The sequence below is a fragment of the Nicrophorus vespilloides genome, unplaced genomic scaffold (assembly GCF_001412225.1).
Source record: "Nicrophorus vespilloides isolate i.1.1-1 unplaced genomic scaffold, Nicve_v1.0, whole genome shotgun sequence".
Taxonomy (NCBI): Eukaryota; Metazoa; Arthropoda; class Insecta; order Coleoptera; family Silphidae; genus Nicrophorus; species Nicrophorus vespilloides.
In genome coordinates, this window is record NW_017096210.1 from 117,089 (window position 1) to 140,006 (window position 22,918).

At 26.2% G+C, this 22,918-nt stretch overlaps 1 protein-coding gene across 2 annotated transcripts in view; it reads left to right on the forward strand.

Moving 5' to 3' along the window:
• The first annotated feature begins 8 nt into the window (after positions 1-8).
• The window catches only part of LOC108570027 (disheveled-associated activator of morphogenesis 1), a 77,739-nt gene continuing 54,829 nt past the window's right edge, over positions 9-22,918 (forward strand). The window contains exon 1 of one of the 2 annotated variants that reach the window (XM_017931840.1): positions 9-307. The gene's annotated coding sequence lies outside the window, so the exon portion shown is untranslated. Of the gene's footprint in view, positions 308-8,991; positions 9,581-22,918 lie in introns of those variants that run through there. The other variant, XM_017931841.1, reaches the window with a different exon arrangement.

Below are 22,918 nucleotides of genomic sequence, written 5' to 3' on the forward strand. Positions count from 1 at the left end.
CAGGACGACCTTATCACCGCAGAGCTATTTCGCAGCATTTCCTTCCCACTGAAATCCTTCGCAATAAAAGCGTACGGAGAAGGAAAGGAGAGGAAGGACTTGACGCGGAAATCGATAGGTCATTTACGGTCGTGTGTGCATCGTTTTTCTGTTACTTCCTACAAAAGATTCTCAATTCTGCAATTATCCTCCGGTAATCCCTGTGTAATCTCGTGGTGCGTTACCGTTCTCTTCCAATGGACCTGACGTTCGTGATGATGCCTTCCCACTTGATCAAAACCCAGTCAAAATAGCTACCCCAAATAACGTAAGTACAAGAAAAAACTTAATATTTTGTTAAATTCATCATTGTAAACAATCTTTAAGTTATACTAAATTGTTCTAAGTACAACTAAATCATAGTTAGACGACTAAAATTGTTAATGAACTTACGATATTTTCTTTCGAAAACAATGTTAGAAAAATAAAATAAAATTTAACAGTCTGTTATATTTACAATAATTGAATAAAAACGATGATTAAAAGATGAAAATACTAATAAAAACACTAATTATTATTCATTAATTTTTGAATACAGTTAAGCAAAAAAATTTAATTTTAAGTTCATTTATTGTATAGAAAAATTTAATTTTTCATTTTTGAGTTCAAATATTCTGAACACAGAGAAAATTTGTATTATAAACGTCCCAATCTTATTCATTTTTTTTTAATTATCACATTTTATAAGAAAATTAATTAATTTAAGAAGTTATTAATAATTAATTATTAATTTTTTTTGATAGAAATGTTGCTTATATGAAGAAATTCACTGTATCAAACACAATTTTGAACTTGTTAGTTGAAGGAATCGATGAAAGCTGAAGTTTACGCAAAGTTCCGGTAGATGGAAGCATCCGATTACCGGCTTCATTTTTTTTTTGTTGTTTGTTTCTTGTTTTCTTTCGCACCGAAAAGCACGCCGGATCCTATAAATAATGTCGGCTACTGTGCCGAGTTTATTCTTAGCAACTTAATTACCGTTTTGCGGCTATTTCAGAAGCATAATATTTTACGTTATGCAACACGTACTGTTGCGGCCAACGATAAATAAACTCTGTTTTATTTACTCGAAGCAATTCAATTTTGTATCATTAACTTCAACGTTTCTATAGAGATTATTGAATTATATTTTTTTGAAACGTATGCCATGGCATAATCATTACATATTATCATTATTATGATGCCAACTAACCCCATGCGCATTAGGCAAATCCTCTTACACGCCTACTACTTGCACCCCTATAAAACCGCCGCAAATTGTCAAATCATGCAAATTTTCAATAGATTCAATCAGTTCTAAGCGATTTGTTTTCACCGTTATTTTATATTTAACTAAGGGTCCATTCTTCACAACATTTAATTAAAAAAAATATTATCAAAAACATTATTTAACTTTTTTACATTAACAATTACAGCATAATGCGGTTTCGATCAGTCCGAATTTCAATAGTTCTGTTTGTTTTCTTTTTGTTTATACGAATTGCTTCTTAATGAAATCATTACTTCATGTGAAATCATGCAAATTTTCAATACATTCAATCAGAACTACGAGATTTGTTTTTATGGTTCTTTTCCAATTAATTTAATTCAAATATTTTACTTCTTTAAATTAACAATTACAGTAATACTTCGTATAGTGCGGTTTCGATCAGTCCGAATTTCAATAGTCCTGTTTGATTTTTTTTGTTTATACGAATTACTTCTCAAACTTACAAACATAATTGTCAAATCATGCAAATTTTCAATAGATTCAATCAGAACTAAGAGATTTCTTTTCATGGTTCTTTTCCAATTAATTAAGGATGCATTCTTACAATAATATCTCGCATAGTGCGGTTAAGAATTCCAATAGTCCGGTTTGATTTTTTTTAATAGATATTAGTTATTAAACTTAGAAACATATTTCATAAATAAAATTGTGAATAAAGGAAAAATATTTTATAGGTAATAAAACTTGTATATGAAATAGTTAATGTAGTTTCTTGATATATAGTTATTATAGTTGTAGTTGGCGTGTTGATGTGTTTTTCTTTTCTTTTGAAAAAAATATGATTCAATTAAAAGGAAATAATTATTAGTTGCTTATATGTCCTTGCTTATAAACTTATGCGAGTGTCGTTAATAAAAAATGTGGAAAAAGAGAGGGAAATAAAAAGAATGTATTAATTTATACAGAGAGAAAATAAATACAAAGTAATAATTTACAACGAAACAAATGTTGCGGTTTATTGCGCATGTATTATTTATTAATCGAGTGAAAAATATGCTGAGAATATTAATGTAAAGGGAAAATTATGTTTATTAAGTTTTGTAATATTAACAATTCTTTGCGAATAAAGATATGTTAAAATTCATGAAATATTCCCAAAAAGTGAGTTAATTTAAAAAAAAAATCCAAATATTATAATATTGAAACTTATTTTTAATGGTATGAAATACATTTTTGTAAGATTTTGATGAAAAATTTACTGATTTGAATCAAATATATTTGTTTTTACATAAAATATCATGTTTTAGTTAACTTTAAATCAGTCTTCATTTACTTCAATTTATGCTGAAAACGCTCCTAAATCGAGTTAATTTAAAGAAAAATACAAATATTATAATATTGAAACTTATTTTTAATGGTATGAAATAGATTTTTGAAAGATTTTGATGAAACATTTGCAATTAATTCATGGTTTTTAGCATTTTAATGAAATGAAACAAACATATATATTTTCTTTATAAATTTTGTTGAAAACTTTTTAATTTATTCCGGATTTTTAGTAAACTCTGTCTTCATTTATCGTTGAAACGTTCATAAAGTGAGTTAAGATAAAACGTTTACATATTTCATAAGATTTAGTCATATTAAGCACATTTAAACTCATTTTAATGAATTCAAACAATTATATATGTTTTTTTTACAAATTTTGTTGAAATTTTTTCAATTTATTCATGGTTTTTAGTAAAGTATGTCTTCTTTTCTTCTTAAAACTATCATAAAGTGAGATAGGATGTAAAGTTTACATATTTCATAAGATTTAGTCTCTTTGATCAAATCAAAACTCATTTTAATCAATTGAAACAAATATACATATTTTCATTACAAATTGTGTTGAAAAACTTTCAATTTATTCCTGGTTTTTAATGAACTCTGTCTTCATTTAATCTTGAAACGATGCTAAAGTGAGTTAAGATGAAAAATTTTCATATTTCATAAGATTTAGTCACTTTAAGCAAATCAAAACTCATTTTAATGAATTGAAACAAATTTTCTTTACAAATTTTGTCGAAAAAATTTCAATTTATTGATGGTTTTTAGTGAACTATGTCTTAATTTAACCTTGAAATGTTCTTCAAGTGAGTTAATATGAAAAATGTACATATTTCATAAGTTTTAGTCTCTTTAAGCAAATCAAAACTCATTTCAATGAATTGACACAAATATACATATTTTATTTACAAATTTTATTGAAAATTTGTCAATTTATTCGTGGTTTTTAGTTGAATTTGTCTTCATTTATTCTTAAAAAGTTCATAAAGTGAAAAGTTTAATGAAGTGAAACAAATATATAAATTTTTAAAGATTTTGATGAAAATGTAATTTCATTAATTTTACCATATCCAAAAACAAATTTATATTAAGCAAAAAAAAACGTACAAATAAATAAACAACATAAATCTAAAAATTGTACTGAATGATCTTACAAATCTACGTTGTATTTTTTTGTCGTTGTATAAACAACAAATAAAAGTGAGACCAAAACCTACAAAACGAAACGAGAATGCGGATTCAAATGAATTGATTTCATTTAACGTTTTAGCAAAGAAACGAACGAGAGAATAAGGAGTATGTTTATAAAAAAAAAGAGTCTGTTCGAAGCAGCCGCAGCTGTTTTCACTTTCTTCGATAAAAATTTCATTCCAATTCGGTCATCGTAATTGATAGACTATTAAGTTTCTTTTGATTGTATTATATTGTTTTTTTTTTCTCTCTATATTTATACAAACATCATGTGTTTGATGTAATCTTTTGCTATTTTCGAGAAATTTATTTATAAACTTTCATATTTTAGTGAAATACCGTTAGTTAACTGAAATCCTGTTGACCTAGGTCTTCTAGTAAAGTTGGGGTAGTATTTCCAGTTAAAAAATGTTTAATGTTTATTTTAGTTAATTCTTTATGCTATTAATTTGTGTTAACAGTTACTTTTGTTGTATTGAAAGTTGAGCACGAAAGCGCAGTGAATACTGATGAATGGAAAAATATCGTGGCTCGTGACTAATCAATACTCGAGTAGGCTGCTGTATTCGATACGTTCTATTCGTATTCAAAGTGTGTAAGAAAAATTGACACATAATTTGAAACAATGTTTGGTTTTTGATATTATTATTTATATAATTGAAACAATAATTTGTTATACAATTATTATACACTGTTTTTTTTATTAAATGCGCTTGGCTTGTTTAAACATTAGCGGGAAATTTCAATATTGATCAATTGTACTTATGTTTCTAATGTTACTATTTTTTAAAATTTTAGCGGAAAATTTAAATATTTCAAATACATTTCTACTTTCATTACTGATAATTTTATAATACAAATAAAAAAATCATTATATAAAATTGATATAGACAAACATTGATTAGTTAACTTTTCAGTTGTTTGAATTTTAGCGGGAAATTTAAATATTGATGTGCTAACATTTTTAAAAACGTTAGTATTTTTTAAATTTAAATATTTCAAATACATTTCTACTATCATTACTGATAATTTTATAATACAAATAAAAAATTTCGTTATATAATTATTAGTTAAACAATGGATATAAACAAAGATTAATTAAAATTAACTTTTGTTATTAGATGCTTTTCAGTTGTTTCAAATTTCAGCGGGAAATTTAAATATTGATTATATAAATCGTGCTTACATGTTTAAAAACGTTACTATTTTTTTTAATTTTAAGCGGGAAATTTAAATATGTCAAATCATATTCTAAGTTCATTATTGATAACTTTCTAATACAAATCAAAGATTTTCAGATGTTTGAATTTTAGCGGGAAATTTAAATGTGATTGTTATTTTTGAAAACTATACTATTTCAAAGTGAATTTCTAACAAAACATAAATTTCTTATATAATTATTAACTATAAACAAAGAATAATTAAAGTAAACTTTTCTTACATTATAATATTTGTGTAATTAAAAACGTATATTTGTTATACAATTACTATAAACAAAAACTAATATAAACAAGGAACATTTGATGTGAATTTTTGTTATTGTAACGCGTATACAACTGTTATTTACATTTTAAGCGGGAAATTTAAATATTTATTGTTGGACATTGTGAAAATGACGAGAAAATGATTTCAATTTTCAGTATTATTGAAAATAATTTATAAAAGATAAACATGAACTATAATTATTATAAAAAGTGTTCGATTTTTAAATAAAAACAGAGTTATGGATCATTAATTCTATTTCTTTGAAATAACATTCAAGTAAAATTATTTATTTCCTTACTTTGTATTTTCTATTAACTAAAAACAAGTAGTGAATAATTATTTAAACTATAATTAGATGATTTGTAAAGATAAACTCGTGTAAATGTAATTAAACACTTTCTAAGATCTTTAACATTAAACAGATTTACGGACTGTTAATTTTATTTCTTTTTAATAAGATTTCATTAAATTGATAAAAAAACGTTTAATACCTACTTTTTCAATTGGTTATAAAAACCATTATTATTTTACTTAAAAGAGTAAAGTTTAAATGAGTTTTTTTTAACGTCGTTTATTTATGCACAGATAATTGCTGAAAGTAAATATTTACGCAGGGTTCGGTTTTAAATTTATTCAAATTACTGTTACTAACACTGATTTTTTAACAGCTTGAGAGCCGAGAGCGTTTTCACTTTCATTCGATATTAATTATATTACTTTTAATTGATCCACTATTGAGTTTCTAAAAGATTGTTATTTTTATACAACAAGTTTTTTGTTGTTGTTATTTAGATATTTTGTATATTGGTTATTAACAATTTTTTTTTTTATTTAATTGACAAATTTATTAAATGTTCTGAATGTATACTTTATAAAATGCTTATTAGTTTATAGAAAGTTATATTTTTTCATTTATATTTTGTTTAAAAAAAAAAGCTTAATCAATTATTATCATCAAATCACTTAAAGTTTTCAATTGAATCGTAACTTTCAGTGATTAGATTTAAAACAGATGTTGTATTTTGTTAATTAGTAAATTAAAATAGTAAAATTTTCCATTTTTATGAAGTTTTCAAGAAAATTTCTGAAGTATATTTTTTTTTATATAAAAATCGTTTAAATAATTGACAATTCTTAATTTTTCGTGAAAACTTTTATAGAAATTGTAGAGTTAATATATTATTTTTTACATATACAATAGAAAAATCTCGATTTTCTTTAGTAAAAATATTATCTTTTACTATAAAATCGTTTTATTTATAGGAAATTGTCAATTACATTATGAAAAGTATAACATATATGTTACAATTTAATAATTAACGCTTTGACATGTTTGAATAAATCCTTCAATTTACCGAAAATTAGTAATTTTACTATACGTTTCATTTTTATATACAAGTTGTTATATTGTGGTAATGAAAATCTTGTTTTTTGTTTAAATAATTCGTATAGGAAATGTATAATGTTGAAAACTTAAGTTTTGTGTGTACTACAGTTTTATAATAAATAGAAAATCGTTCAAGTATTTAAAAATTCTTAACTAATTTATAATAAAAGAAATAATTTAGATATGTTGCATTTTCATAATGAACTCTTTTTTTTGTAATCAATTATGAAAATCTTGCTTTATATTATTTATTTCACATTTTTAATGATTAGTGAATTCGTCCTTAAAAGTATTGCAGCAAATTTGAATCAGTATATATAACAATTTCATGATTATAAATAAAATTGTTTAAGTTCTCAATTAATCCATCATTAACTGGTTATGTAAGCAAGACATTTATAGAATCAACACTTCATTTTGTTTAATAAAGAGTAAATTGTTAATTTTTACAATCAATTTTGAAAGAATATACAGAAATATACTAGTTTTTTAATAAATAAAAACGTAGTTCAAATTACTGCAATTTCATAATTTTTTATTGTTATTCAATTATTAATTTATACAAAGTTGTTTGGTTAATTCATTAAGTAATGATTTATAGTGAGTTTTTGGAAGAAGTTTCAATCTCTATAAAATACAGTTTTGTAATAAAGATATACGTTAGTTTAATTAACTGAAAAGTTATCAATGAAACCATTATTAAATAAATGTAGATTTTTTTTTCCTTATGCAGTGAATTTTGAAGTAGGTTTGGATATGTTTGTAATACAGATTTATAATAAATAGAAAATTTGTTTAATTAACTAAAAAGTTTTGAATTAATTCATTATTGAGTTTTTAAATTTATAAATAAATTTGTTTAATTAATTAACAATTAAAGCATTGAATAAATGTTGCATTCTTTCTTTTTGTAGTGAATTTTGAAGTAAGTTTGGATATGATAATGCAGTAATACGGTTTTATGTTGAAAAATAAATTATTTAAATTAACAGAGAAGTTCTCAATTCATTCATTATTGAGTTGTTAAATTTCTAAATAAATTAGTTTCTAGTGAATTTTGAACAAGGTTTCAATATGTTTGTAACACAGATTCATAATAAATTTGTTTAATTAACTGAGAATTTTCCAATTAATGCATTATTGAAATGTTACTTTTCTGAATAAAGTTGTTTCAGTAATAAATACTTAATTTTTTTGAAGAAGTAATGGAATTATAATGTACTTTATAGTGAGTTTTCGGAAGAAGTTTTAATATCTATAAAATACAGTTTTATAATAAAAACTACGTTAGTTTAATTAACTTAAAAGTTATTTAGTTTTATTAAAAATTAATTTCTTGAATAAATGTTGATTTTTTTTCCTTATATAGTGAATTTTGATGTAGGTTTGGATATGTTTGTAATACAGATTTATAATAAATAGAAAATTAGTTTAATTAACTAAGAAGTTTCAATTGAATAAATGATGAATTATTCGTTTTTGTAGTGAATTTTTAAGAAGATTTGAATATGTTTCTAATACAGATTTATAATAAATTGTAAATTTGTTCAATTAACTGAGAAATTCTTGAAGTTGTTAAATTAACAATTCATGTTTTGAAGAAGGTTTCAATATGTTTGTAACACAGATTTATAATAAATTTGTTTAATTAACTGAGAATTTGCCAATTAATGCATTATTGAAATGTTACTTTTCTGAATAAAGTTGTTTCAGTAATAAATACTTAATTTTTTTGAAGAAGTAATGGAATTATAGTGTACTTTATAGTGAGTTTTCGGAAGAAGTTTTAATATCTATAAAATACAGTTTTATAATAAAAACTACGTTACTTTAATTAACTTAAAAGTTATTTAGTTTTATTAAAAAATAATTTCTTGAATAAATGTTGATTTTTTCCTTATATACTGAATTTTGATGTAGGTTTGGATATGTTTGTAATACAGATTTATAATAAATAGAAAATTAGTTTAATTAACTAAGAAGTTTCAATTGAATAAATGATGAATTATTCGTTTTTGTAGTGAATTTTTAAGAAGATTTGAATATGTTTTTAATACAGATTTATAATAAATTGTAAATTTGTTCAATTAACTGAGAAGTTCTTGAAGTTGTTAAATTAACAATTCATGTTTTGAATAAATGTTGAATTCTTCCTTTTTATAGTGATTTTTGAACAAGGTTTTATAATGTATCTATAATAAATAGTAAATTTGTTTAATTAACTGAGATATTTTCAATTAATCCATTATTCTAAATAAAGTTGTTTAAGTAATGATTAGTATTAATTTTTTTGAAGAAGTAATGGAATTATAGTGTACTTTATAGTGAGTTTTGTAGGAAGTTTTATGGTGGAAACAGAATCATTCAATGGATCGAATGCATTTATTGCATTTTGGGTGTATTTCGACCATGAAATGTATAAAGTTTAAGTGGGAAATGGGTGAAAAATAAAGGGCTTTTGCAAATAAGTTTTTATGTGTATGTATTATTGGTAACGGAATTGAACAGTTCGATGAAGGGATGTGGTAATAATAGAGAGGAGAGAGAGTAAAAACGCGTTGGGGCGAAGAGAGGAGAGAAAGAGGGTGAATTGCCATACGGCAGAAGGGCGGGCTCGTGGCAATATGGCACGAGAACACCACCCGAAGGGGACAACACAGACGCACACATTCATATACGTATATATATATATATACACATAAATACATACATACAAACACAGCCAGACACGATGAGGGTTCCAGAAAATGCACACACACTCTCGCATTTAGTACAGATGTTGGGTTCGTGCAAACTGCAGCTTCCCGAAATCCTCCCGTACATCAAAACTCTCTTAACCCGTCGGTTTTCGCGTCAAGAGTAATAAAGGACGAGTGTTGCAAATCAATCAAAGTTTAGTGCTTTTTGTCAAGGATTTAATAAAACCCACATATGATCAGGTAACAAATAAATAAGAAAATTAAAAAAAAAAACTAGAGTATTTCCGTTATATAAACGCCGAGAGAGCCGACTGAGATTAATTACAAATTGGGGTTTATTTCGGTACGAACGTTTTAAATAGCATTCTCGCCTCCACCGCACATCTCCTTTTTAAATCAAATACTCGTGCTGTTGTCTTTTCACTTTCTTTTGTTATAAATTTTGTTTTTTTTTTATATATAAATTAATAAAAGTAAATTTTTAAATTGATTTGAAGATTTCAATTCCTATTTGATTTAATCGGTTTATTTTCACCTTCGCTCGCATAATAATAATAAGAAAAAAAAATAAAGAAATAACACTTTCTCCTTTCGTTTGAGGAATTTTCGGTGCGTTTCCACTAAGATTAATAAAGTTGCGTTTTCATCTCCTATTATTTACTATAAATGTGTTATTTTGTTTTTCATTCGTTTGATTAATTGAGATGTCTGCTGCAACCCTCGTTTATTTTTCTCTATCTATCTTTATTCAGCTTGTTATTTTATCGTTTGTTCTATCTTCTGTTCGTCTGTGGTCAAATGCATTTGCAGCCGGTATCAGCTGTCTGGATCCAACGACGTTCCAGACAGTTTTTGACCTCGGCACAACCCCATGCACGCACGGATCGATCCCCCAAAAAGTACGCTTTTCGGGGGTTCGTCGAAGTTGCGGGAAAAACAACTATAACTTGGATTATTGCCCTCCCACGCACGCACATCCATATATCTTCTGCAGATCTCATCCAATTCGAATCAATATCTCAACATTCAACTGAAACTGACGTTTTGATACACTGCATCTAGATAGCTATAATCTTTACTGACTGTAATCCATAATCAGAAGATAATCGTAGATCATTCTTCTAGCATATAATTTTATTAACACAATGTTTGTATTATTATCACTAATATAATGAAAATATAAATGTATTATAAAAAATAGAACAATTTAAGTTGTATTATTTACATACTAATGAAATTATTACACATTAAATGAAAAAAATAGTCAATGAATATTATGATTAAAATTTAGAAATGTTTCAAACTTTATTTACAATTATTATAAAATGTTTGTAATCACTTGGAATATTAAAATATATAACTTGTTTTTATTATTTTGATACTTTTTTGTTGTGAAATTTGTTCATTTTTATCATTAACATTTAATTAATTTTACAATTTTTATATTATCATTTAATATATAATTAAAAAAATACTTCAAATGTGCATTATTTACAATACACATAAAAAGACAATCAATAATAAATCATGAAACTTTCTACTATATTTATGGTACTAAAAGTTAAAAGTTTTGGAAAGTTTACCCCAAAAACGTGAAGAAAAGTTTGTATTATCCATAAATAGAAGTATGTATTATTACTTATGCATCTACGGTGAAATGCTAATATTTCAACTACATTTACAATTCATTTTCCATTTCACTGCACAACAAAAAATGATAATAACTGCACAACAAAAACAACGATGAATTAAGAATACAGTGAAACCTCGCATAATATTCATTATTCGTTTAACGAGCAAAATTAATTGTAAGAAAAATTATTTGCTTAACAAGTGACGATGAGAAGAGAAGTCTCGGATTGCGCGTCTTCTACATCAGTTTTAAAACTTATGCACGCATTTTATGTATATTTTTGAATATGTTTCACTGTACGAGTAAAAATCCGAAAATTTATACCCAAATCAATGTTTAACAATAAAACGACATTGAATCTTAATAATTTTAATAAGTGATGTAATTATAGTACAAATTTAAACATAATTCGATTATGGTTAATTTTTGTAAATTTTGTTAATTTAAACTAGAAAATACTAGTTTTTGTTTCAGCTGTTGAAGCTTCGTTTTATGGTAAAATATAGAAATAAGACACAAATAAAATTTGGTTGTAATTATTGGTTATTTATTTAAAAGAAAAAGCGGAAGAAAAAAACTTTAAACGTTAATAACTAATAACACTTTTTTCTTCCTTATTGTTAATAGATATTGAAAGTATCAAAGAAGGAAATACATTTGTTCAGAAATTTCAAAAGCTTAGCTAAAGTTGGCGTTCTTCCGCAGCTCGAATTCCATTCTCTTCTGGTAATTGCATCCATTTTGCAGCAAGATAAATGTATTAAAATGATTTCCCAATCTGGAGTCCACTTTTGGATTGTCTTCAATTCCAGCATCACCTTGACAATTGCATCAACTAAAGTCTTCAGACCATCTTCAGAAGCTTCGTGCAGTCTCTTCAAAATGATCGCGTCTTGCACCAAATTTCGCACTTGGATGCTTTGCGCGTTGAGCACATTCATCCTGAGCAATGTGTAATCGATATACTTCCCAGAAAATAATCCATTTAGACTTGAAGTCGATGGAGTGTACAATCTCCTATTCATGCGTTTCTCCAAAAAATGCAAGAACTGTACAAAAGTTGGAAAATCTCCGCAGCACGAGTTCCACTCATGTCTGTTATCTTCATCCATTTTGCAGCAGGCTAAATGGATCAAGACAAGGTTCCAATTCGCTGACCACATTTTGATTTTATGCAATTCCTGCAGCACTTTGCAAATAGCATCCATCAAAGTCTTCATATCATCTGCAGAAGCTTCCTGCAGTCTCTTCATATTGATCACTTCTTGCACCAAATTTCGCACTTGGATACTTTGCGTCTTCGTCAAATTCTTCTTTATTAATGAAAAATCCACATACTTACCTGTAAATATTCCATATTCCTTAGACATCGACGGAGTGTATGATTTCAAATACTGCAGCTCGGAGTCCGTCTGAGACATGGAAATGTTGTATATGGAAGACATGTTGATTTGTCAGTTGATGTTTACACGACTGTGTCTGAAATGTAACTGATTTGAGATGTGCTGAAACGCACATTTCCAAAACTTGGAGTAGTTTTATGACTACAAAAAAGTTCTTTTACCTGATATCAGGTAATTGAATTTTAATGATTTCTCCGAACTTTTTAATGATAGTTCCTAGAAACATCCCTTTTCCGGGTACGCTATAGCTATACGAGTAAAAATCAAGAAATTTTAGAACAGATTAAACTCGTTAAGCGAAATATTTTGAAATTAATTAAAAAATATTTCTATAAATATAGAAATTATTTATTAAATTAGAACAAAATAAATAAATTCAATTGAATAAGACATTAAGTAAAATAATGAAATAATCTCTTTCGATGATTGTTTTTTTGATAATTTGTTAAAATATCGAATATAAATGTTTCATCAAAAACGTTTCGAGAGAAAAAAAAACCGTTACTTATAAAGTTCGTTATTTTCTATCTAATTTTAACAAAGTCAAAATCTGAACATGTGATTAATATGTAATCATTTCCAGATGTTACTTTCTTCTTGAATTTCATCCAAATTAAAAAAAAAAAACGTCCGTTTCGTAAGAATCAGGAATAATTTAAACCGAATTCGAAATTAAACATAAATTAACACTTACTAAATTAAGAGAAAATACACTAGTTTTTTTTGTTAGTTGATCCATAAATTATTGCGTTAAAAATTAGAAGATGTATCGAGAAAATTAGAATAAACATGTATAATTTATTTCGTTCATTTCCTGTCGATTATTACATCCTAGTTTTAGTTAATAAAGTGAGTATTAGTTGTAGTCTACTATTTTGATAAATAGAAAACGTCGCGTTGATCAATGGGAGATGATTGATCGAATGAATTATAATAAATATGTAATGGAATTTCTATTTAAAAAAATAAATAATAGCGTAAACATGTTCTATTCAAATTGTTTGTGAATGATTCAATCGCATTTCTTTTAATGGTATTTTAATGAAATGCGAAATTCTTGAATAAATTTATTGTGTTCTATAAACTAGTTTCTCGGATGTGCAAAGAAATCGTTTGTTGTTAAACCGATGACAAATTCTCTTTCTCTTGAAACGATTTGTTCTTCAAACAATGCACTTAAAGAAGTGCAAGTTACCTAATAAATCGCATAGGTTAAAGCCTTGAAAGTAGTGTTTTTTGTTTGTTTATATGAAAGTTGATGGAAATATCATTAATTTTATTGCAATATAAATTAAATAATTTTGCGGAATTTGCGGATGAGCAAATAATTTGCAAAGTTTTTTGAAGCAGGAATTAGAAAAGCCAAAATTGGGATTTCGACACACCCACACCTTGAAGTGTTTGGAAATAAATTGTAGTAATAATAAACTGACGAAGTCTATAAAATTTGAGCGACTTTCGATTGCAGTGCAATGACTGAATTAATTATTTCTACGTTTTTTATTTTTTATACTCAATTATAAAATCCATAGCGTTTCTTTTTATTTACATTCCTTTTTTAGTCGGGAAACATTTTAGCTTGATATTTTTTTAATTTATAAAGAGTTTACATGAAAATGCATTACATTTTTTGTAGAAATTTACCTTTTTTATTTTCGATTTTACTACTGCTTTACATTTTGAAACAGTGAAGATTGAAAATAAGAAAATGAACAAATTAATATGGAAAATAATCAAGGAAAATGAAATGAAATAATTAAATGAAGAATTAACATAAGAAGAAAATAAATGAGAAAATAAACAAACAAAAAATGAGATTTCTAATAAATTTGAAAATGTTGTTCATTTGAAAAAGTGTAACATTTAATTAAGAAAATTAAAAATCACTGTATTTTAATTTAGTTTTTATATTATATTTTTTTACCTAATAATTTGTTATTATTAATATAATAATAATTATATGTGAGTTTCTTCAAAATATTTGTTTTGAGTATCCGTCGCCGACTTGTCTGTCGCGTACGAATTTTCTAGGAACTATAAAAAAAAAAAGTTCGGGGAAATCATTAAAATTCAATTACCTGATATCAGGTAAAAGAAAATTTGTGTAGTCATAAAACTACTCCAAGTTTTCGAAATGTGCGTTTCAGCACATCTCAAATCAGTTACTCTTCAGACACAGTCGTGTAAACATCAACAGACAAATCAACATGTCTTCCATATACAACATTTCCATGTCTCAGACAGACTCCGAGCTGCAGTATTTGAAATCGTACACTCCGTCGATGTCTAAGGAATATGGAATATTTACAGGTAAGTATGTGGATTTTTCATTAATAAAGAAGAATTTGACGAAGACGCAAAGTATCCAAGTGCGAAATTTGGTGCAAGAAGTGATCAATATGAAGAGACTGCAGGAAGCTTCTGCAGATGGTATGAAGACTATGATGGATGCTATTTGCAAAGTGCTGCAGGAATTGCATAAAATCAAAATGTGGTCAGCGAATTGGAACCTTGTCTTGATCCATTTAGCTTGCTGCAAAATCGATGAAGATAACAGACATGAGTGGAACTCGTGCTCCGGGAATTATCCAACTTTTGTACAGTTCTTGCATTTTTTGGAGAAACGCATGAAGATGAGATTGTACACTCCATCGACTTCAAGATTAAATGGATTATTTTCTGGGAAGTATATCGATTACACATTGCTCAGGATAAATGTGCTCAATGCGAAAAGCTTCAAAGTGCGAAATTTGGTGCAAGACGCGATCATTTTGAAGAGATTGCACGAAGCTTCTGAAGATGGTTTGAAGACTTTGGTGGATGCAATTGTCAAGGTGATGCAGGAATTGAAGACTATCCAAAAGTGGACTCCTGATTGGGAAATCATTTTAATACATTTATCTTGCTGCAAAATGGATGCAATTACCAGAAGAGAATGGAATTCGAGCTGCGGAAGAACGCCAACTTTAGCTAAGCTTTTGAAATTTCTGAACAAATGTATTTCCTTTTTTGATACTTTCAATGTCTATTAACAACAAGGACGAAAACAGTGTTATTAGTTATTAACGTTTAAAGTTTTTTTCTTCAGCTTTTTCTTTTAAATAAATAACCAATAATTACAACCAAATGTTATTTGTGTCTTATTTCTATTTTTTACCATAAAACAAAACTTCAAAAGTTAAAAAAAAAAACTAGTATTTTCTAGTTTCAATTAACAAAATTTACAAAAAATTAACCTTAGCCAAATTATGGTTAAATTTGTACTATAATTACATAACTTACCAAAATGAAAGATTCAATGTCGCAACAATAAAACATTGATTCATTCGTGTGTGTATTAAGTTGTTATTTCGGGTAAGCGAGTCATTTTTCTTATAATTAATTTTGCTCTTTAAGCGAGGTTCTACTGTATACAATTTTCATTGAATTTAATATCAAATATTCAAATCTAAAAATTGGTTTTAATTAAAAAAATATGCATATAAGATCGTACAAATTAGATTAATGATAATGTAAGTTTTTAATTCATATTTTTTACTATAAAAATTAATATTAAGTACTAAAAGAAAAGTACAGTTTCTCACTCTGTTTTTCATTCCTATCGATTTCTTTAAGAATTTCTTCCAGACTGACCTCAATAAGGCAAATGATTTCAGTTAACTTTCCGGTTCGACTCTTCCAGCTTTTTTGTTGTTATACATTTCTACTGTTATTTCTTCAACGGGTGAAACCGCATAGATCAGTTACATCTTTAAATCTCAAGTTTTGAAGCATACAAAATTGATTAATTCTTCAATTGCAGCAACAATTTTTAAATTATATGAAAATTTCTGATTATTTTTCTTCTTATATTACAAATATTAATTAGTTAAAATTTATATTTCTTTTAATATAAAGAAAATTTACATATTTTTCGTTTAGACTTAAATCTTATGAATTTCATAATAATTCTTATAATCTTTATTCATTTAATTTGATGTAGTATTTATAGTTTACATGATTTAATAACTTGTTCCAATTTATTTTTGGTTATTAAATATTAAATAGTTTAACTGTGTACTAGATTTATGTGCAGAACGAATTGCGGAGGGATTTTAATTGGTTTTTTGAAATTAATAAAATATTGAGATGAAGATGAAACAACAACAACAAGAACAAAAAAAAAAGTTGTGAACCTGTAAAACGTGTAAGTGTTATGCGTGTATAATGAAAAGACGTAGAATATAAAAGTTGTAAATCCGGTATGCACGTTTATGACTAATAAATAAAGAAAGTGTAATAGCATTTCCTATAAATCAGCATAATAATGTCCGTTGAAAATAACGTTGAATACGAATCAAATGATGGAAGAGAGATGCGCAAGTGAAAATAAGCAAATCAATATGGAAAATAATTAAATTAACTTTGAATCTAAGTGTAGAAAACAAGGAGTATGAGAAAATGAAGTTGGATAATGAGACAATGAAGATGGAAAATTGATAAATGAAGAAGAAAAGTAAATAAGTTTATATAGAAAATGAACAAGAAAAATAGAAAAATGAACATATGAATATGAGAAAATGACTAAGGAATATATGAAAATGAACATATGAATATGAGAGAATGACTAGGGAAATTGAATAAATGAAACAAGGAAAATTGAGAAGAAAAATACGAAAATTAACAAATAAGTATTCAAAAAGAATAAGACAAAGAAGAAAATGAACACATAAATATCAAAAATGAACAAATCAATATTTTTTTGTATGAAAATGACCAGGAAGAATAAAAATGAAAAGGTTAATGAAGAAAATAAACACGGACATTTTTCTTATTTTGAATTAGGAAAAGTAATAACTAACATGATTGATGAACAAATGTTTAACGAAAGTGAGAATGGATTAGAAAATGTACAATGAAACTGAGAAAATAAGAAAGAAGGAAAAATAGGAAAATGTATAATAATCATATGAAAATGAACGTATAAAAATGAGTAAATGCGTAAGGAAAATAAATGAATAAATAAGAAAATTTACAAGGAAAATAAGAGAGAACAAATTATGAAGATTAACAAATTAATTAGAGAAAATGACTAAGGAAAATAAGAAAATGGTGATTATTAAGGAAAATTGATAAATGAAGATTGAAAATGTGAATATGAACAAGGAAAATTGAGAAGAAAAATACGAAAATTAACAAATAAGTATAGAACAAGAACTAAACAAAGAAGAAAATAGACACATAAATATCAAAAATGAACAAATCAAGACAAGGAGAAATAAAAATGAAAAGATTAATGTGTGTAATTTTTCTTATTTTGAATTATGAAAATTAATAACTAACATGATTGATGAACAAATGTTTAACGCAAGTGAAAATGAAAAAAAAAATGATAAGAAAATCTATTTGTTGATATAAGTAAAAAAAAAAGCAATTAAAATGAGAAAATGAAAAAAAAAAACTAATAAGAAAATGAGAATGGAAAATGAACAAATTAATGAACAAGAAAATTAATAATTCTCTATGTTAATTATTTCATTTTATTTGTTAGACGAATTAATATGGAAAATGAACAGATTAATGAAGAAAATAAATTGGGTCAGGAAAATATCAAAATAGACATATTACTAAGGAAAATGAATAAATGAACAAATGAACAAAATGTACAATGAAACTGAGAAACTGAACAAGGAAAATAAGAGAGAAGCAAATTAAGAAAAATAACTAATCCTTAAGGAAAATAAGGAAAATTGTTGTACAAATCAATAATGAAAATGAATAAATGAACATTGAAAATCTGAACATGATCAATGAAAATTAAGAAGAAAAATAAGAAAATGAAGAAATAAGAAAATGAAAATATGAAAAATTAAGAATAAAAATGAAGAAAATAAACACGTAAATTTTTCTTATTTTGAATTAGGAAAATTAATAAGTAACATGATTGATGAACAAATGTTTAAAGAAAGTGAAAATGAGAAAATGGATAAGAAAAACTAATAATAAAATGAGAATGGAAAATTAACGAAAATAAGAAAATGAACAAATAAATTATAATCATTAATTAATGAACAAGAAAGTTAATTGTTAATTTTCTCATTTTGATTGTTAGACGAATTAATATGAAAAATGAACAGATTACTGAAGAAAATAAATAAATTCGGTTAGGAAAGAAATAATAGAAAACTGAACAATGCAAATGAGAAAATTGTTACTGAAAAATAAGTGAATGAATGAAAGAAGAATGAAATAAATAATCAAAGCAAGTGGATAAAGAAAAAAAAAACAAAAATTGGATGCAGAATCGAGGAATTTCGATCGAACGAGAAAGAGATGAAAAAGAATCACTTAGAAAGCTCATTACCAGAGGTGTTTTCTCTTTTCGTTGAGTAACGAAACAACGATGAGGGAATGGGCTGAACGAGAGAGAGAGAAAGAGATGAACGGATCCAATAATAATAATCCAATAATAAAATCCAACGAAAGTAAGGCTAAACGAGTACTCGAAAAAAAAAATCGAGGCCTTTCTACACAGCTCCTGATCTGCGAATATAATCATCATCAACGTCATCATCATCACTCTTCTTAATCAACGCTAAAACGTATCGATAAAATGGAAACGGCGGCAGCAGGTAAATTCTGTGTCTGTCTTTCAGTCCAGTTGAACAACCTGCCATTTACAGCTGTGGACATTAACTAATCAAACCTAATAAACCTACTTATATAATGCGCAACCCGATTCTTCGTTTTGGTCTTCGGTTTAATTGGACGGAGACTTCTTAATTGGAATGCGCGACGTCGCGTTACGTTGCGATCCGAGCGAGGATGGACTTGGAAATTAGGCGCGACCGTCCGAAATCGGATCTCTGGACAGACGAATCGGCGGCCGAAACGTTCCACTAATAAAGGAAATCTGTGACAAATTCACCGGGTTTATGGATCACCACGACCGTTTTAGAAATTTTACAATAGAAAATTACGATCGATGAACAACAACGAAGACACTCAGGTCACATACATTATTTATTTCATTCTCAATTTCCTCTCCAATATAAACATGCCTCAATGTCTTACTTTTTTTTTGTTACAATTTGTTACATTTGTAAGGAAATCGTTGTTTTTGCTATATAAATCTTAAAATTCTTCAATCTTAATATATCTTAATATACAATCATTAACTTCCAATTAAATTCTAACTTCAAATTCTATTGAATTAGTTGAAATCTTAAAGAAGTTGCTAAGGCTTTAAGAAGTTACAAATTCTTACTTTTTACTATTAGCTTCATACACAATCTTCAGATTTAGTTCAATTTGTTACATCTTTGAATACGTTTGTAAGGTTTTCTTTTCAATGTTATTTGAATCTTCATATGTAAGTGTTAAATTCAATTGTATTAGATTCATAAATAAGTTGCAAAACCTTAGTTTTCACAATTATATGAATCTAAAAACAAACTCTTTAAATGCAGATGAATTTGTTACTTCTTGAGTATGCAAATATTAAATTCAATTGAATTAGATTCTTTAAGAAGTTTTAAAATCTTAGTTTTCTTTACATAAAAAATATACTCTTGCAAATTATATTCAAACATCTCAACAATCTTTTACAATAGAAAATTACGATCAATGAACAACGACGACACTCAGGTCACATACATTATTTATTTCATTCTCAATTTCCTCTCCAATATAAACATGCCCCAATGTCTTACTTTTTTTTTGTTACAATTTGTTACATTTGTAAGGAACTCGTTGTTTTTGCTATATAAATCTTCAAATTCTTCAATCTTAATATATCTTGATATACAATCATTAACTTCCAATTAAATTCTAACTTCAAATTCTATTGAATTAGTTAAAATCTTAAAGAAGTTGCTAAGGCTTTAAGAAGTTACAAATTCTTACTTTTTACTATTACCTTCATACACAATCTTCAGATTTAGTTCAATTTGTTACATCTTTGAATTCGTTTTTAAGGTTTTCTTTTCAATATTATATAAATCTTCATATGTAAGTGTTAAATTCAATTGTATTAGATTCATAAATAAGTTGCAAAACCTTAGTTTTCACTATTATATGAATCTACAAACAAACTCTTTAAATGCAGATGAATTTGTTACTTCTTGAATATGCAAATATTAAATTCAATTGAATTAGATTCTTGAAGAAGTTTTAAAATCTTAGTTTTCTTTACATAAAAACTATACTCTTGCAAATTATATTCAAACATCTCAACAATCTTTTATAATAGAAAATTACGATCAATAAACAACGACGACACTCAGGTCACATACATTATTTATTTCATTCTCAATTTCCTCTCCAATATAAACATGTCCCAATTTCTTACTTTTTTTTGTTACAATTTGTTACATTTGTAAGGAAATCGTTGTTTTTGCTATATAAATCTTCAAATTCTTCAATCTTAATATATCTTAATATACAATCATTAACTTCCAATTAAATTCTAACTTCAAATTCTATTGAATTAGTTAAAATCTTAAAGAAGTTGCTAAGGGTTTAAGAAGTTACAAATTCTTACTTTTTACCATTACCTTCATACACAATCTTCAGATTTAGTCTAACAAATTGAAGATTTTTGAATACGTTTTTAAGGTTTTCTTTTCAATATTATTATATGTAAGTGTTAAACTCAATTGTATTAGATTCATAAATAAGTTGCAAAACCTTAGTTTTCACAATTATATGAATCTACAAACAAACTCTTTAAATGCAGATGAATTTGTTACTTCTTGAATATGCAAATATTAAATTCAATTGAATTAGATTCTTGAAGAAGTTTTAAAATCTTAGTTTTCTTTACATAAAAACTATACTCTTGAAAATTATATTCAAACATCTCAACAACTTTAATTTAAATATTTGAGAATGTTAAAGAAAAAAATTAAACCGTTTTGTAGAAGAAGTAATAAAAAAATGTGCAGAAAACTTAAAGAGACTCAATTCACATATAAATGTTTACATTTTACCATAATATTCACATAAGTTCAGACATGTAAAGGAATTCACTGCATTAATTCTCGACTCAGAACTAATTTACGCAACGTTCAAATGAAATATATCACAAATAAACATTTCGAGATAAAGAAAAATCAATTAATTATACAATCATACCTGTTAATATCAAAGGCAATAATTCCACCTACATTTTTTTTGTATAACTTATAAATTTATTATTCAAAGTAATTGTATTAGATTACAAGAATTAATTTATCTCAGTTGTTATATTTACAAACAAATGAAATATTTCTTTTATTTAAAGGTTACTTGGGAATAACCTCGCATAGTACGGCTGCGGCAATATCCCGGACTGTTTGAAATGTTTAATCGAAGAGATTTGATTATATAAATATAGGAAAATATAACAAAGGATAGGGCGGATATATTCGCCGCTCGTCCATAAATGATTAAAATTGTAAAATTGCAATGAATCTCAAATATAAACGAAATGTACTAATAATTGTTTGTGTTTAGAAAATAATGACACTAATATTATTCTCCAATTCTAAGAAAAACATAAATAAAATGTGTAAATTTAAACATGGAATAAGAATCTTCGAGGTTTCTAGTTTGTAGGAAAACCAAATAGAACAGAAATAGTCATGATCTGTTCATATTTAGTTTATATTTATAAATAAATGAAATATTCCTTTAATTTAAAGGTTACTAGGCAATAACCTCGCATAGTACGGTTGCGGCAATATCCCGGACTGTTTGAAATGGGTTTAATCGAAGAGATTTGATTATATAAATATAGGAAAATATAACAAAGGATATGACGGATATATTCGCCGCTCGTCCACAAATGATTAAAATTGTAAAATTGCAATGAATCTCAAATAAAAACGAAATGTACTAATAACTGTTTGCGTTTAGAAAATAATGACACTAATATTATTCTCCAATTCTAAGAAAAAGATAAATAAAATGTGTAAATTTAAACATGGAATAAGAATCTTCGAGGTTTCTAGTTTGTAGGAAAACCAAATAGAACAGAAATAGTCATGATCTGTTCATATTTAGTTTATATTTATAAATAAATGAAATATTCCTTTAATTTAAAGGTTACTAGGCAATAACCTCGCATAGTACGGTTGCGGCAATATCCCGGACTGTTTGAAATGGGTTTAATCGAAGAGATTTGATTGTATAAATATAGGAGAATATAGCAAATGATAGGGCGGATATTTTCGCCGCTCGTCCACAAATGATTAAAATTGTAAAATTGCAATGAATCTCAAATATAAACGAAATGTACTAATAACTGTTTGTGTTTAGAAAATAATGACATTAATATTATTCTCCAATTCTAAGAAAAAGATAAATAAAATGTGTAAATTTAAACAATCTTCGAGGTTTCTAGTTTGTAGGAAAACCAAATAGAACAGAAATAGTCATGATCTGTTCGTTATGCAGTCCTTTCGGAATGTTTACCTTGCGGTCAAACGAAAATAAAAATGCAAAGAAGTACTTCCATTTCGCACAGGCAAAAAAAATATACGTCTTTTCCAAATCCTACTTTCTCTGCTTCGATATACAAGA